The 15,631-nt window shown below is 29.5% G+C and overlaps 1 protein-coding gene across 2 annotated transcripts in view; it reads right to left on the bottom strand.

Moving 5' to 3' along the window:
- The window catches only part of LOC132942523 (uncharacterized), a 50,102-nt gene that overhangs the window by 26,323 nt on the left and 8,148 nt on the right, over positions 1-15,631 (bottom strand). Inside the window, exon 2 of one of the 2 annotated variants that reach the window (XM_061011024.1) lies at positions 9,745-9,830. The gene's annotated coding sequence lies outside the window, so the exon portion shown is untranslated. The remainder of the gene's footprint in view (positions 1-9,744; positions 9,831-15,631) is intronic. The other variant, XM_061011025.1, reaches the window with a different exon arrangement.

Here is a 15,631-nt window from a genome sequence, read left to right as displayed (position 1 = left end):
TAAAATGAAACGCATGTAGGCTACATGTAGCAAAATATATATATATATTATATATAGGTACTGTCACAGTGAAATTATATATTTATATAATTGTATGTATACGCGTCGTATAGTATTTTTTTTTTTTTTTTTTTTTTTTTTTTTTTTTTATTGGGTAACCCGCGGCAACATAGGCCATTGGGTGTGGGGAGGGCACTGTAGGTTTTATATTGGGTAGGTTTGGTAGGTTTTATATTGGGTAGGTTGGTACACGTGTGTGTTGTGTTTGGCAGAATTTCTAATGGGGCACCCGTAGGTTTCTGCCGAGCCCCGGGGTGGGGGGATGGCGGCACTTGTTCTCCGGACACCGTGACTTGCACGGAGAAAAATGCCGCCCAGTGGTCGAGGATCGAACTCGGACCGGCTGTGCCGAATCCGTCGCGTTAGACCACTCGGCCACCTCGTCCCCCCTCGTATAGTATTATATTATGCACTATAACCATATAAAATGTATAATAATATGTATGAATGTGTGTTGGTATATACTATATATACATATATGCACGATATGTATACATAACTGTATACAGTTAAATACAGTTGGGGTCACGTTTACACACACACACACACACACATGTTGAAAACATTATGCCCGGGTGGATCAGTGCACTGTGTGTCCTTTCGGTCCGGTGTAAATTCTGTATAATATAATTATATGCAGACGCTCGCGATGCAGTTTTTAAATTGCGGCGCTCGGGTCGCGAACGGATGATACCCTATATTATTATCCGATAGAGATGGGTGCAATTATAGGTCGTCAACTGGAAAAACAAAATCAAAATAAATACAGCAGTTTTGTGAACAGAATAATATGACAATGACGTGTGTTAAGTGTTAACACGGATCGCTGCAGGTATATCGATATTATATACGAAACCCGATATCATCGTATAAATATATATTATATTATTATGTATAATGTATATATATATATATATATATATATATACGACACCCGCAATACATATAACGGCTATATAACTTTAGGTAGTATAATATTTTTTTACACGCCGATTTTGAAAACGAGTTGATATCGATACCTAATATTATACAAACGTGTATCGCCACAAACAGCGGCCTGTAAACCTAGTAGAAATAATTTTTTTATGAGTAAATTTATGCAATGGGTATAATTTTAAGCGTAACGAGGAAGCAGGGGACATATCTTTAGTTTTTATAATTAGTTTTATACTCGATTTTCCTGTTATAACATTTTATTATTTACATCACGACTGCAGAGCTGTGCAATCCAATCACCACCAAAATAAATTACATGATTTGTAGTTTTTCGGCTCAACCAAAAATGATACTATGCAATGAGTGGGGGAATGCCATAATTATTATTTCTAAAAAAATGTCATTGTGAAAACAATTTAAATGGAAAACTAAAATATTTTTCGGATAACATGAATTATATACTATTGAAGTAAAATTGCCAGAAAAATGTACATTCTAAAAAAAATATTTTGTGGATGGTCTGCCAAAAAAAATACTGCGCGTTGTACAATTATATATAATTATATTATATTGTGTTCTTTTTCAAAAAGCATATTAATTTGTATATAATACTTCCACGAGCACCTTATTGCGAGAAAATAGCTATGCGGGAACAAATAATATTTTATAGGTTGTATGTACCTAATACAATGAAAAAAAATAGACTAAAATAATATTCTAACTGCCAGCGAATAATAAATAGTGACAAACTTCATTGTACATTTAATAAATAGATCAAACCATATTAATATATTATTAAAATATTCAAGAGTTAACTAACTAACATCCTAACTGTTTCAAAAGTACGCACGAGTTTAGTTTTAGATTTGTTTGCACCTACACAAAATAAAATGCATCCAATTATTTTAATACATCGAAAGAATGTTTTTCGCAGTCACGATGTTAATGAACTTTAAAATATGATTTTATTAAAATAAAAATGACCTTACAACGCACTGCATGGTGCATACATAACAAATTAATAAAAACACGTAGAAGATATTATGTGTTGTTATAAATTATGTATTTAAAAGACTACTTGTGAGTCTGTTGTGACTCATACGTTTACACGTATTGTATTTGACAATCGATTTATCGATGAAAAATACAAGAACGAGATTAAAATTGATAAAATTGATTTGTATTTTCAATGGTAACGTTCAAGGTGAAAAGATGATTCGTTATATCAAGACAATTATTATAAAACGTTAAGTGTATTATAAAAAAGTACAAGACTGTTGACAAAATTGAATAGAGTGCCAAAATGTTTAATTCAACGTAAAACAAATTGAAACATTTTTTTTCCAACAATAGTTATCTACTTACTTGTAACTTGTCTGTTTTAAAGTTTAAAACATTTAGCCATCCAAATTTAGGTAATGAATAAAAATTAGATAACATATACTTCTATCATCCAAATGTAACGGTAATTTAACGAATCTAATTAATATTGTTAAGACGTTTTTAATTAAATCACTTAGACTCGCTTGAGAATACTAATAAAATAGTTAATAATATATGAAGTCACAAGTCAGTATAAACTACAGTTATAATACAATTTTTGAATACTATTTGATATAATATTCTGTCATTAGCATATAATTTTATTACTCTGCATATGAGTACAGATTTTAAATTGCATTATATTGCATATTATATTAGGCAGTTCAGTAATCGTGTCAAAAAATATATAAATATTGAAAAAATTAATTTTTGATCAAATTATTTATAAATACTAAAATACATTATTGTCGCTGGAAAACTAATTTTAGGTATATAATTTATAAATCTAAGTTACTCTTTATCAAATGTGTACAGTGTATCATAAATCATAATGAATTGTCTTACTATACACGATTCATATTTTATCGTTTCATTGATATTATTTTTAAGTTTAGTATACAATACAGACATGTATAAATGATAATATGCACATATTTTTAAACCCTTAAATTAAGTACACTAAAATATACAAAAACAATAAATATCATATTTATTTTGTTCTATGATGAACATTTTTTTTTAATTACTACGAAATTTCTAACAGGTTATTGACATATGAACGTTATTTCCACAATTAATAATCATAATTATATTCCAATACCGAGTAAGTTGATTGATAGTCGTCAAACCAGATTTATAAATTTAATAAAGAGGAAAAACATAAAATATACATAGTTTCACTATAATAGGTCTAAGAATTTAGCGGTATTGGTACCTAACTAGTGATTTTCAAGCATCATCTCGATTGTAAGGTATAATATTGTCACTATAACTAGTCTATAGTTACCTGCGAGTTTATCTAATAATTTATAGAAGTATAATAATTAAAATAATTAGGTACATATAAACTGTTCGTACAAACGATTAGTCAAAATAATTATAGTTCAATTTTGGAGTTTTGCAAAAAAGTAGGTAGTTTATGTAATTAACATGCAAATATAATATGTAGTAATTATGTACAATGCAAGTTCCGTAGTTTCGTGCACATTACACATGCATGTGTGATAACTGATAACACACTACTATACATAATAAATATAATATAAAAATTTAACTATTTAAGTATATTGATATTATAATATAATTATACTAGCAACTAGCTGATACTGTACGGCGTTACTCCGTTGAATATTAAATTTATTAAAATGCGCAGATTTTTAACACAGTTATTTGAGTTGTTTTGACCATATAAATCATTTTGAAATAATTATGTTACAAAATGTTCATATAAAATAATTTCAAAATGATTTATATTTTTTGAAATTATAATGTTTCTAACATAAACTAGATCGTATATTACTTAACAAGAATATTGATATTTAAAAAAATGGTAAAAAATCAGCCACTTGACTTAAATAAATGTTTTTACGATATAAATTTTTCTGAAAATCAGATTTACAAATTGGCTATTTTGGAAATTTTGGAAATTTTTTTTATCAGTTTTTAAGTTTTTTATTTTCAGTATTAAAAAATAAAAAATAAAGAATGTATACTAAAAATGTAGCGCAATAGTCTATGAATTATATTTAAAAGAAATTTTTTTAAAATATTAATTAGAACAAAAGTTATTTCATTTGTCAGATCTCAGTGGGACACCCTGTATATATGATAGGTCTAAAACGGTGTCCAATCATAATAACTATTTTTTTGTTAAATCTATTGACTAAAATATCATGAAAATCGGTTGAAAACGGGATTTTTATTTAATATAGTATATACGTATTTATTATTAATCATAATATAGTTGATACTGCACGACATTGCCCGTGACAAGTCAAATAATGTCAGTGGATTTAACCTGTCTTGGCTGTCTTCAACACCGTTAAATATGAACTGCACAGATTTTTAACACAGCTATTTGGGTAAATATCGGTCTCTTCTTATATTCAGTTTTAAAAACTATTTCATTTTTTATAACCAATGGCGACCACCCTATATACAAACAAACAAACATTCGTTTTTTGTGAGCCAATAAATTCCTTTGTGAGCCTCTTCTTATAATGAAAAATTTTAAAATTGGCTATGTTCCACATTCTCGGACCTCGGATCTAGTATATGATTATATATATAATAAATTTCAGAACCATTAGACTAGGCTGTAGATTGCTTACACACGCAGACACACACAAACACACACACACGAGATAACGAAGTTTGACATAATAAGAATCTACTGTATTAGCATTTTATAGACATACAATTATTATCAAAATATTTTGGCTTTTTACTAGACATTTGAAATATATTGATAAACATCATAGGTCCGATGAAAAACATTGAAAACAAGATTCATTTTGATTTTAATGTTTTTATACAATAATAAAAATATTAAAAATCGGAAAATATATGGGTACAAATTTTTTTTATAAACATTTCATTTTGAATGTTTACCAATTTCTTCAAAATCTCATAAATATTTTGTTATTTAATCAATAATTTCTAATCTAGATAAGCCGTGTTTAATCATATATTGCCGTAAAATAATGACAAAATGTGTTATTGGAGTTTAATGTTTTTTAAGCGCCCGACGAAATCTCAAACATGCATATACAGTTAAGCAATATGAATTGCCTATACAATGCCCATAAGAATATGAAAATTCAAGAATATTTAGAATTGTATTGTATATTTGTAAATGAGCAAAGGGGAAGAGTGTTTGGATAGGTTATGACCTGTTTGGCATAATATGTATCTGCTAACTGATTTCCAAGGATTCCAATATGACTTGGGATCCATATCATTGTGATGGTATGTGCATTTGTTTTGAGAAAAGATATCTGGTTCTGATAACCTACTATTATAATTGTTCAAAAATATAGATCCATTTTCAGGCGGATAAGGTAGACAACACTAGATGCACTAAGTTATATTTTGCCCTGCGCCGCCATTTCTATATAACAAATAATTCATGATGTGTAATATCTATGTTTAAAACATGTTTTTAATCACTATGTTTAAACGCCTTTTTATTGTTTGAAATATTTTTTTAAGTTAAAAATTGCGTTTTCTTGAAATCAAACAAAGGATTCAATGTATACTAAAAACATATTATTTTGTAGGATGTTTAGATACTAAATAAATGCACTTCAATAAATAATAAAAGTTTTTTCAATAGTTTATTAGAATAAAGTATGTTATTAACTAGTTTTAATTTTTATTGCATAGTATTGATTACGTTTCAATTTTCATTTGGTGATAAGCTGATATGAGCTTTATGGTAAAAACGAAACTAGGTATTTAAATTATGTCGCGTGTTTAGTGCACTGTATAATTGTGTATAGTTATGTAGCCGTTGTATTTATAGGTTAGAATATGCTATTTGTTTGTACCTATTCTTTTGTTCGTGTGTTGTATATTTTAATATTTATTATCGAACAAAACTTGTGGCAATAATAACATATTTTATACTACGACAGAGAAAATGTCTTCACCAAATACTTTATAAGAATATTATGAAAAAAAAATATTATCACAGTTTTACTATTACTATCGGCGTTGCAGCTTGCAGATCATCGTAAAGTTGAAGTGTGAAGGTTTGGAGAGTTAAATGATAAATTACCATATACAATTTAAAAATTACGAGATGATTTATTAAAATAACAGTGGAATTTTAATTTTTGATATCTGTTTATTTCTTTGAGCCTTCAACATTCGTCTGACGAGTGGGTGTTTAAAGCATTTTCGTGTGGTCTATAAGTATGGCCAAATTCAACATCGTTCCTAGTTGAATTTCTAAATATAGAGTATTTTTATAAACGCTTTTGACCAATTTTATATTCTGAGCTAGGCAAGGAATGTATTGATTTTACAATGATGATTTTATAATTTACACCAATGTTCAACACTGAGGGTGGTTTTAGTTAGCATATTTGATTAATTTGATACTTAGACAAATGGATCTTCTCAGGACAGAATTTTTCGGATCCGTATATAAAATTGCCTATATTTGCCCCTTTTCTGCAATTATTTTTGTTATAATAATATAGAGCCAATACAGTCAATTTCATATACGGATCAGAAAAATTCTTTTCTGCGAAGATCTATTCGTTTATTGAATCTTACATCTTTATTCGTCATAATTACTGATAATAAATACTGGTTTTTATAATTTACGTTTAAAAAAAAAACAGAACTTGACTTACTCATATTATTGAATGACATCGATTTCGTGTTTTATTCTAAACGTTAATAAACCTATTAAATATATACGACTCACATACCTAATTGCAGAATTTCGTATTACTGAGTTGTTTATGATAAAGTGTTTTTATAAAATTATAACTATCTATTATATATTATAGCTAAAAGTTAATAGGAGCAATAAATTGAAATCGATAAAAATATATTCTTAAAAAATAATTTGACTATAAATTTGGATCGAATTCTAACCTTGGGAAAAAATGCATCCAATGAATAATGATCCATTGCAGTGAGTTCATAAAGAAAGTTAACTCAGAAACAACTTGTTAAAATGTTGACTTCGATATAACAACATATTTAAATGCTCTTAACAATCTGCTTAAATCGAATAAATTCGTAATTTAACGATCAAAATGTGGTGAGCCTGATGAAAAATCGCCTTGTATAATATATAATATATAATATGTATATAATATGTATAATATATAATTATCGTATCATGTTTTTTGTATTTATAATATATATATATAATGATATATAGAGGTAAATAATTTAGTTTAGTTAGTAAGCAAAGTACGAGTTACGAGTGCGCGTTTGTGGAGGGGAATCGAAATTAAACGCCGGACGCGCACAATGATGGAACGGATCTCTGTTAACGCCACCGCATACCGTCGATGAATAAAGATAGCGAACTGTCATCATGTGGGAGATTTCACTTTGATTACTTATACCACGGTGGCGTGGGCTGGGGCAACGGAGCCGTGTCCACGTTACGACAATAGATATAGGTAGGTACCTAGCTATACAACAACAAGTCGGTCGTTTCGGATCTAATTACAAACGTCGACCGTGTTAATGAACACTGTCTCTATCATCATCATCATCATCATCATTATCATTGTCGTCATCGTCATCGTACACCTCCTCTGTACAGGCTGCCGCGGGGTTTGTCCACTTGTTACAGCGATATTAATTGAATACCGTCCTGTCCGTGTCGTGGTCGGTTCGTAAAATTAAACTCGCACGGACATCGTTTTTGGCGTACCTAACACACTCACACAGCTACAACGTTTTACACTCACACTCGTGCACAAACACACGTTTACAGAAATAATATTACTTCTATATTTAATACACTTTAATAGTTATTAACTATATATTATTAAAGTGATTTCTTGAAAAATTGTATTCTTTCTTTTCCAATGCCACAGCGTTTCAGGAGCTGGCGTTGTAGTAGCAGTTAGTCGCCTATTTTTTTTTTTTTTTTAAGGAGGTCGAACGTCTTTTACGTGACATTTTGTGAAAAAAAAACGCAACCGATAACTTGACTAGCAAATTAAGATGTCTACGATCTGAATGCCGGATACGAGCAGCGTAACCGTGACAACAAAAGTTTAACAATCCTGAAGCTGTACACCAATCGGCGATCGCCGGCAGATTCCAGTAGTTGGTAGTTATCTACTGACGGGACGAGAGTTAGTGCCAAAGTAACATACTCATTACTCACACGTTTATGGGTTTTAGGGTTTGTCAAATTTTCACTGAAATCACAGACTGAAACATAATATATATTGAGCAGGAATTGCGTTCGTTTATTTTCTGTCACATAAAATATTGGTAATTAACAATCAGTTCACCATTACTACGTAAATTCAAATTTACCGGTTGGTCGTAGCGTTCAATTAAATAAGCTCAACAGTCTCTACTCGAGTTTCAATACTAAAATAAACGAACCAATTTTTTACTAGTTAACGTCATACCACCGAATACTCGTTTACATAATATGTAAGGTTACAGCTGTAACCTAGAGAAAAAACCAGAAAAGTCACTTTTTTAAAAAATGGCACCATATTACTACGTAAATTCAAATTTACCGGTTAGTCGTAGCGTTCAATTAAATAAGCTCAACAGTCTCTACTCGAGTTTCAATACTAAAATATACGAACCAATTTTTTACTAGTTAACGTCATACCACCGAATACTCGTTTACATAATATGTAAAGTTACAGCTGTAACCTAGAGGAAAAACCAGAAAAGTCACTTTTTTAAAAAATGGCGATTTCGGTATCAAATTATTTGTATTGATGTATTCTATCTTTTAAGCGTTTGAACCAGGGAAAAAAGCGGAATAGTCGAGAGTTACGGCCGCCGGAAGTTTTGACATACAGAGATTACAGTCGTACTACAGGCATAGTTTAGAAATTTAAAATACGTTTTGCTCGAAATTAAAAAAGTGACTTTTCTGGGTTTTTCCCTGTACCTTTCATATACGATATACCCTTAAATATTTTACAATAACTAGGTACCTATTACAATATAGTAGTTTTTAGATAATAATTATTGATAATAAAACCTATGAGTTATACCTCACAACAAATATTTCATATTAACCGTTGAAATATAATAATGATAGGACAGTAACTTTGAAAATAAATGGAACTTTAACATTTTGTATAATATAAAATAAATAAATCACACATAATATCATGGTATATGTTTATACGTATTATTTTTTATTTGTGGTTAACTTAATAGTTAAAGAATATTTTGTAATAAGTAATTTAAAATATTCAATTACCCATATGTACCAGGTACCTCAATACCTCATATCAGCGTATCATATTAATTATAATTATATTTCATAATCATTAAAATAATCTCAATCCTCGTAATATTATAGTCAGTATATTATAGTTGAAAATTTAAATTATTCGTGTGACTAAAATTGAATAATAATAACAGGTATATTGGTATATATTGAAGCATCCGAAAGGTAAAATTTGAAAATATTAACAGTAAATTAAAATAACCGTTTTAAAAATTAGCAAACCTAATCATTTTTAAACTGTACATTTATTAATTATGATGAATTCATAATTCTAGATTTTGTAGAATTATATTAACATAATTTTAATGAGTTGTATTATTTTTGAACAGATTGTAATGAAAAAACAAAGTTATTTTTACTGTTTCCCATATTATGTAATTTTAATGGTCCTATTATACTTGGCTATTGAAACAACACGAATTAAGTACCAACTATAAAATGTATTATATTTCTAGTACCGTACAATTGATGGAGGTTTCTGCGTATCGTGGACTCCGTTGAGAATGGAGCCCGGTGATTTCAGGTGGAAGCCCCGCTCTTCATTCTAAAAAATCATCAAAGGAAAAAACATTATTTTAAATTATAAAATATGAGCTGTTGATTTATAGTTAAGTATTCAGTAATGCAGTAGGCAAGTGCCTCCTGCATATTCGATTGGACCATAAGAGAAAAAAATATGTTAGTGTTATCAGCTCTGAATGCCAATAAATATGATTGTATCGATTGGGTCTTTAAAATGTCTATTTTAAAAACTATACACAAATAATCTCCATTGTGTAGTAAAAATTAATAATCTTTAGTCGGTACTCAATGATACGTATTCCATCTAAAATATAATTTATCATTATCACAAATCACTATTCACTATTGTTGGTTAATAATACCAAAATTATTAAAAAAAATATTTAGAAAAAGGTAGGCAAGTAGGTGTCGCTCTGCTGTACAGTAGGTTACAAGTGGGTCACTGTAATGGATGGTGTTAGATTTGAATTCAATGCGATATAATATTATTGTACCTATAAGAAAAATAATTCTGAGCGTAGACAGCCTATGATATTACTAAGTATATTTGATGATATTATTATGAATAAAGTAATTTATATATGATCTATTTACGTGGAACCTTGTTTTAAATTTTCAATCGTTAGCTAAATATTTTATACATTTTTTTAAAGAAAAATTTTTATGAATTTTTACGTGCGGAAAACTTCAAAAGCTCGCTACTCGATATTTTTCCTCAACAAGGAAAATCTATGAATCATAATTATGATTTTGTTAATAAGTAACTATGACAACGAAAACCTAACGAAAATTTAGGCAGAAAAACTAAAAACGTGGATCCAGCCCAAAAACATAATATTTATGTTAATATTAAACAGTAATTTATAAAATATAATAATAACTAATAGGTACTCTAGTACAGTTTAATTATTTTTTAAATGTTATTTTTTGTTTCATCACTTTGGTTATTTTTTTTTTGATATTATTATACTTTTATACATCTGGTATTAATTTATTACCCTTTTGAATTTGTGGCATAGGTAGGTACTGGCATAATATAGCAATATGAATTATCTAATTATCTAAACTATAAAAAGTAATTTTTTTATAGATATATTGCCTTGAGTATTAAAATAAAGTGTTTTCAGTTATGCAATTTTTGGCAAAAACAAATAAATCATCAAATTAGTGTATAGTTATTAATTATGTCTGTTGATGAGTCCCTTTGTAAGTCAATTTCCGTTGCCCACATTACCCAGTTCACCGACCCTATCCCATATAATTCAACCAATGTTACTCACATCCCACAGAACCAAAATTAATATTTACCACTCCTTTTTTAACGCTGTTAAAAAATGAATACCGAAATAATTCGGTCATTTCAATTGTGTAGGGGTCAACTTCACGCACGTTTCTTATTCTAATTCATGTACAAAATGTATTATATATTGGTTTATCGGAAATCAAAAAAAAAATACATAATTAGTAATACAACATTATATTACTATATTCAAATATTCTATCTCGAACTCGCTTTCGACTGTTTAATTGTGCGTAATCATAGTAGGTAAAATTCTATTTTTGAAACAAAAATACATAGGTATAATATGCATGTATTAAATTCTACGTTTTATGTATCAATCGGTTATTGTCGGTTCAAAATCGATTAATTCCACTAGGAAACAAACAGGTTGTCGAGACTCCAGCGAAAAAAAATTCTCGTGTATCGTCATTTCTCTGCGTTTCGTCGGAACAACATAATTATTCCAAAAATTGGTATGTTTCGTCATCTGTTATAATTTATAACAATATTTTCATTATTAAAAATGTGTTCGAGGCTAGAGCGCTGTGCGAACGTGTCGCTTACAACAATAATAATAATAATAATAATGAGGATACACTTATTGCATTATATATATATATATATATCTTAATAAGGTAGGTACACGTAATTTGCGTACGTCTCGACCGAATTACTCCGCGTGATGGTGACGAATATCACTCGAGGATGTGCGCCCAACACGTCGTTGCGGCGGCGTCGGACTAATTAATACAGCTTCGCACAAGTAGTTCATCGCGGAAATAACAACGATATAACGTACATATATATATATATATATAATTGCGTCCAACCCAAATCGTACCGGAACCGTATAGTAAAACAAAATGCGTAAAAACCACTGGCAATTAAAAGAAATAAAAAAAAAAAAATAGAAATAAAATAGAAACAAATATATAGTTAAGGTACACACAGCGACTGCGATGATTGCGTGCATAATCATCGCGCACGCGACCTTGTATACCGCCATTTGTTTTCCTTCGCTTTTCCGGCGCAACTTTATCATGCCGTCTGTGAACGAGTTGCGCATGAAATAAAACGCGATTTATAAATACACATCACGAATGATACAATTTAACAACTATACATGTACAGATGCAGCGTTGTAAGTTGCAACTGATTTTATTGGGATATTTTTTTTACAAAATGCGTCCTTTATATCTAAATATTATCTGCAAGCAAATTAAGATGTTGGAAAAAAAATTGGATAATATAACACTATTGTACGCATTCGTACAACGCAATATTTTCCCGCGCGTTTGGAACTTTTCTGTTTTACTAAACAACCTTTTTTTTAAAAATTTTTTTTTTTAACGTACCTATGTAGTTAAGTATGCTGAAAACGACGGGGAAGTATGAATTTGGCTGTCAGACTTATTTTAAAGTATAATAGCTAACTAAAATTTTTAGTATTTTCATATAGACCTAGCGTGGTCACTCGCTCGGACAGTTAAAATTAAAAACATCCCTCAAGTTGTTATGTAAAACCACCATGGGTGGGTATCAGAATTATTTTTGCCCCATAACTAAGCGTGGTAAATTATAAGCGTTGTGCGTGTGGGTAACACGCCGAAAATCGTGGACTTCGTTGGGCTATAGTGCCCATGGTATAGCAATACCATAAAAACTAATGATTTCCGGCAATTAATTTTTGCATCATCGTTCTTAACTGGTTGTAATACACAGTTTCCGAAAAAAAAATTGAAAAATTGATGTGGGCACTAAACTTCATTTACACCACTAAATTTAACAAATATTTTATATGAAAAAAGCCATTCTAACCGTATTAAAATTGGTTTGAACCAATAATATGACTAACCCACAAAAACCTATAGCCAGGGCAAAGGCCTCCGTCTGCCCTCTACCCAAGTGATGCACAGAGTTATATAATATAATGTATATGTCTGCAGCATTTATACACTGGCACGCAAGTAAGGATTAAAAATATTTATAATATTATACCAACTTAAAAATAATTATCAGTGGCGCATTTATGAGTGATGACTGTGAATGCTCCTGCAGAGTCCGGATTGGGGTTGCCAAATTTTAGAGGCAGGAAAATTAAATGTCTACTTAGTGATCAATACATATCAGAAGTGATTATATAAGCATTATTTTGGTGAAACAACTTATTTATTAACCCCCCACCCTCCATCACACAGTAACAATATATAAATCAAGTTGTATAGTTAATATAATTTTATTTTTGCATGAAAAAACATAAAAACCAAGGAACACTGTTGTCCATTAATATAGTATACAATATGTAAATACATTTTTTTTACTTTATCTGGCAGAAATAAGTATTTAAAGCAATTTTAATACGAGTCTATGGCGTGACAAACTTAAAATGTCTGTAAATGGCTAAAAAAGAACCATACAAATTTTATTACGTCTAGAATAATTCTAATATAAATTTTCCGATTATATTGATAAAATATATAGTACTATATAAGTACTATATACCTAAGTGCTACGAATGTTCTAGTTTTGTTCCCCCTCCTCTCAAAAAGAAAATACCAACTAGATGCAATTTTCTTCCAAAAACTGCCCTTAATGTTGAAGTTTGAATCATTTTTGAATATAACTCCTAATGTTCCTATACTTTCTATAAAGCATGTATTGAATAGTTTAAAAAATTAAACTTATTTTAATTGCATATTATTGATTACTTTCCACAATATATACTTAATATTGCATGTATTATTAAATTAGGATCAGTTAGTAATTATAGAAATGTAATATCAATTTATGTAATGGATGGGAGGGGGGGGGGGCATTAAAATGTTGCCCCGAGGCATATTTAATGCTTAAATGCGCCGCCGGTACTTACTAATAATACATTCGTTACGCCACCGTCTCGGCGCGGTGAAGTCTTAGCATTCGATAGTTCAAGTCTTAGACACTTCGGACACGAGCCCCCGTGATTTCCCGCCAGTGGCACCAAATTTCACCGAATGTAGATCAGCACGATCGTAATTCATACCAAATATATACAATATAGACAATATATTGTTTTATAATATTGTCGAATGTACCCCCCCCCCCCCGCGCCTTTTGGTCAACACAATGTTATAGTACTGCAGTGCTATATAATATAGTATAATGCTATATGTATGAAAAATACACACACTTCACCATTGCCCTCAGTAGGTCCAGTTCGACCGTGTTATTCATAATATCATTATATACAAATAGACGTGTACGATTGAGCGCGAAACTCGTTTCGATAATTAAATCACTCCATTTCACGATTGTTTTCTTATTGATATCGCTTTTCCGGTAACGAATTGTTCAAACAAAATTATACCCGGTCAATGCCGTTGGAAAGTGTTATTCTCATTAACGACGACTAAACAAAAAGGATAGTTTCAGACACGAGTGCAAAATTGTGTTTTGATATACATGTATATATTATATTACATTATATTATATTAAACGCGAGTATATCAAATTACTTTTTGAATATCTATCTGTTCAACTTTCCCACGGCACTGATTTTGCGAAACATTATTTTCGAAAAAAATTATCCCATTAATATAAACGTGTGCACTTCTTCGACGTTATTATCATGTTGAAATTGAGTTTTTTCCGAAGTGACCAATGAAATTACAAAATATTCTTCAAATAATACTCCAAGCAGTTACATGCACCTACACTAATTATAGAGAAATCATTCCTTCGAAATATTATACACACAAGTCACAAATACATTTTTTTATATAATACACACAATACACACGAACAGTGAACACATATCTCATACCATATTTTTTATGTTTTTGTTTACTATATTATAAAATCTTTCTATTAATAAAAAAAACTTGTTAGGTAATACAATTATTATTCTATTGAATTTGGTTTATATGAGTTGCACAATATGTTACATATTTAATGAACACAAATTAAAAATGTAAAATACATTTTTTTGAATATTTAATTAATATATTAATATAAATTATTATAATACTACTTAATTATGTAATAAGTCGTCATCGACATCGTATCAAATAATATGAGTAATTTTTCTTTAAATTCAATAAAAAAAGGGAGAATTTCAATTTCAATTAATTTTTAAAAAAATGTACTACTTAGGTCCTAGATGGTTACATAAATAGTAAATAGCAAATAGTAGATATTAATATTATACGCATCATATCGATAAAGATTCGAACCATTATACTTTAATGTGAAAGTATTATTTGCTTGAATAAAAATATGTTTGGGACTATAATACACATGTTTTCTCTATCATAAAACGAATACAATTAAAACATAATTCCCAATATTTATATAAGAATAGAATAGTTAAATGGCATATTGACGCCTCCCGCACAACAACTTGAACACATCAATTTGTGTACAATTATTAATTTGATAAGCTACGATATTCGCCATTACAGTCCGTGTACAGTATATTATTATACGCGCTTCAATGAACACATTAATAATTATTTAAACAATTATTTGGAGAAAAAAAAAATGACGAACATAGAGGTATATCT

The sequence above is a fragment of the Metopolophium dirhodum genome, chromosome 4 (assembly GCF_019925205.1).
Source record: "Metopolophium dirhodum isolate CAU chromosome 4, ASM1992520v1, whole genome shotgun sequence".
In the NCBI taxonomy this organism is placed as follows: Eukaryota; Metazoa; Arthropoda; class Insecta; order Hemiptera; family Aphididae; genus Metopolophium; species Metopolophium dirhodum.
The sequence above is the reverse complement of the archived record's forward strand: the minus strand, read 5'-3'. Positions and strand labels throughout refer to the sequence as shown.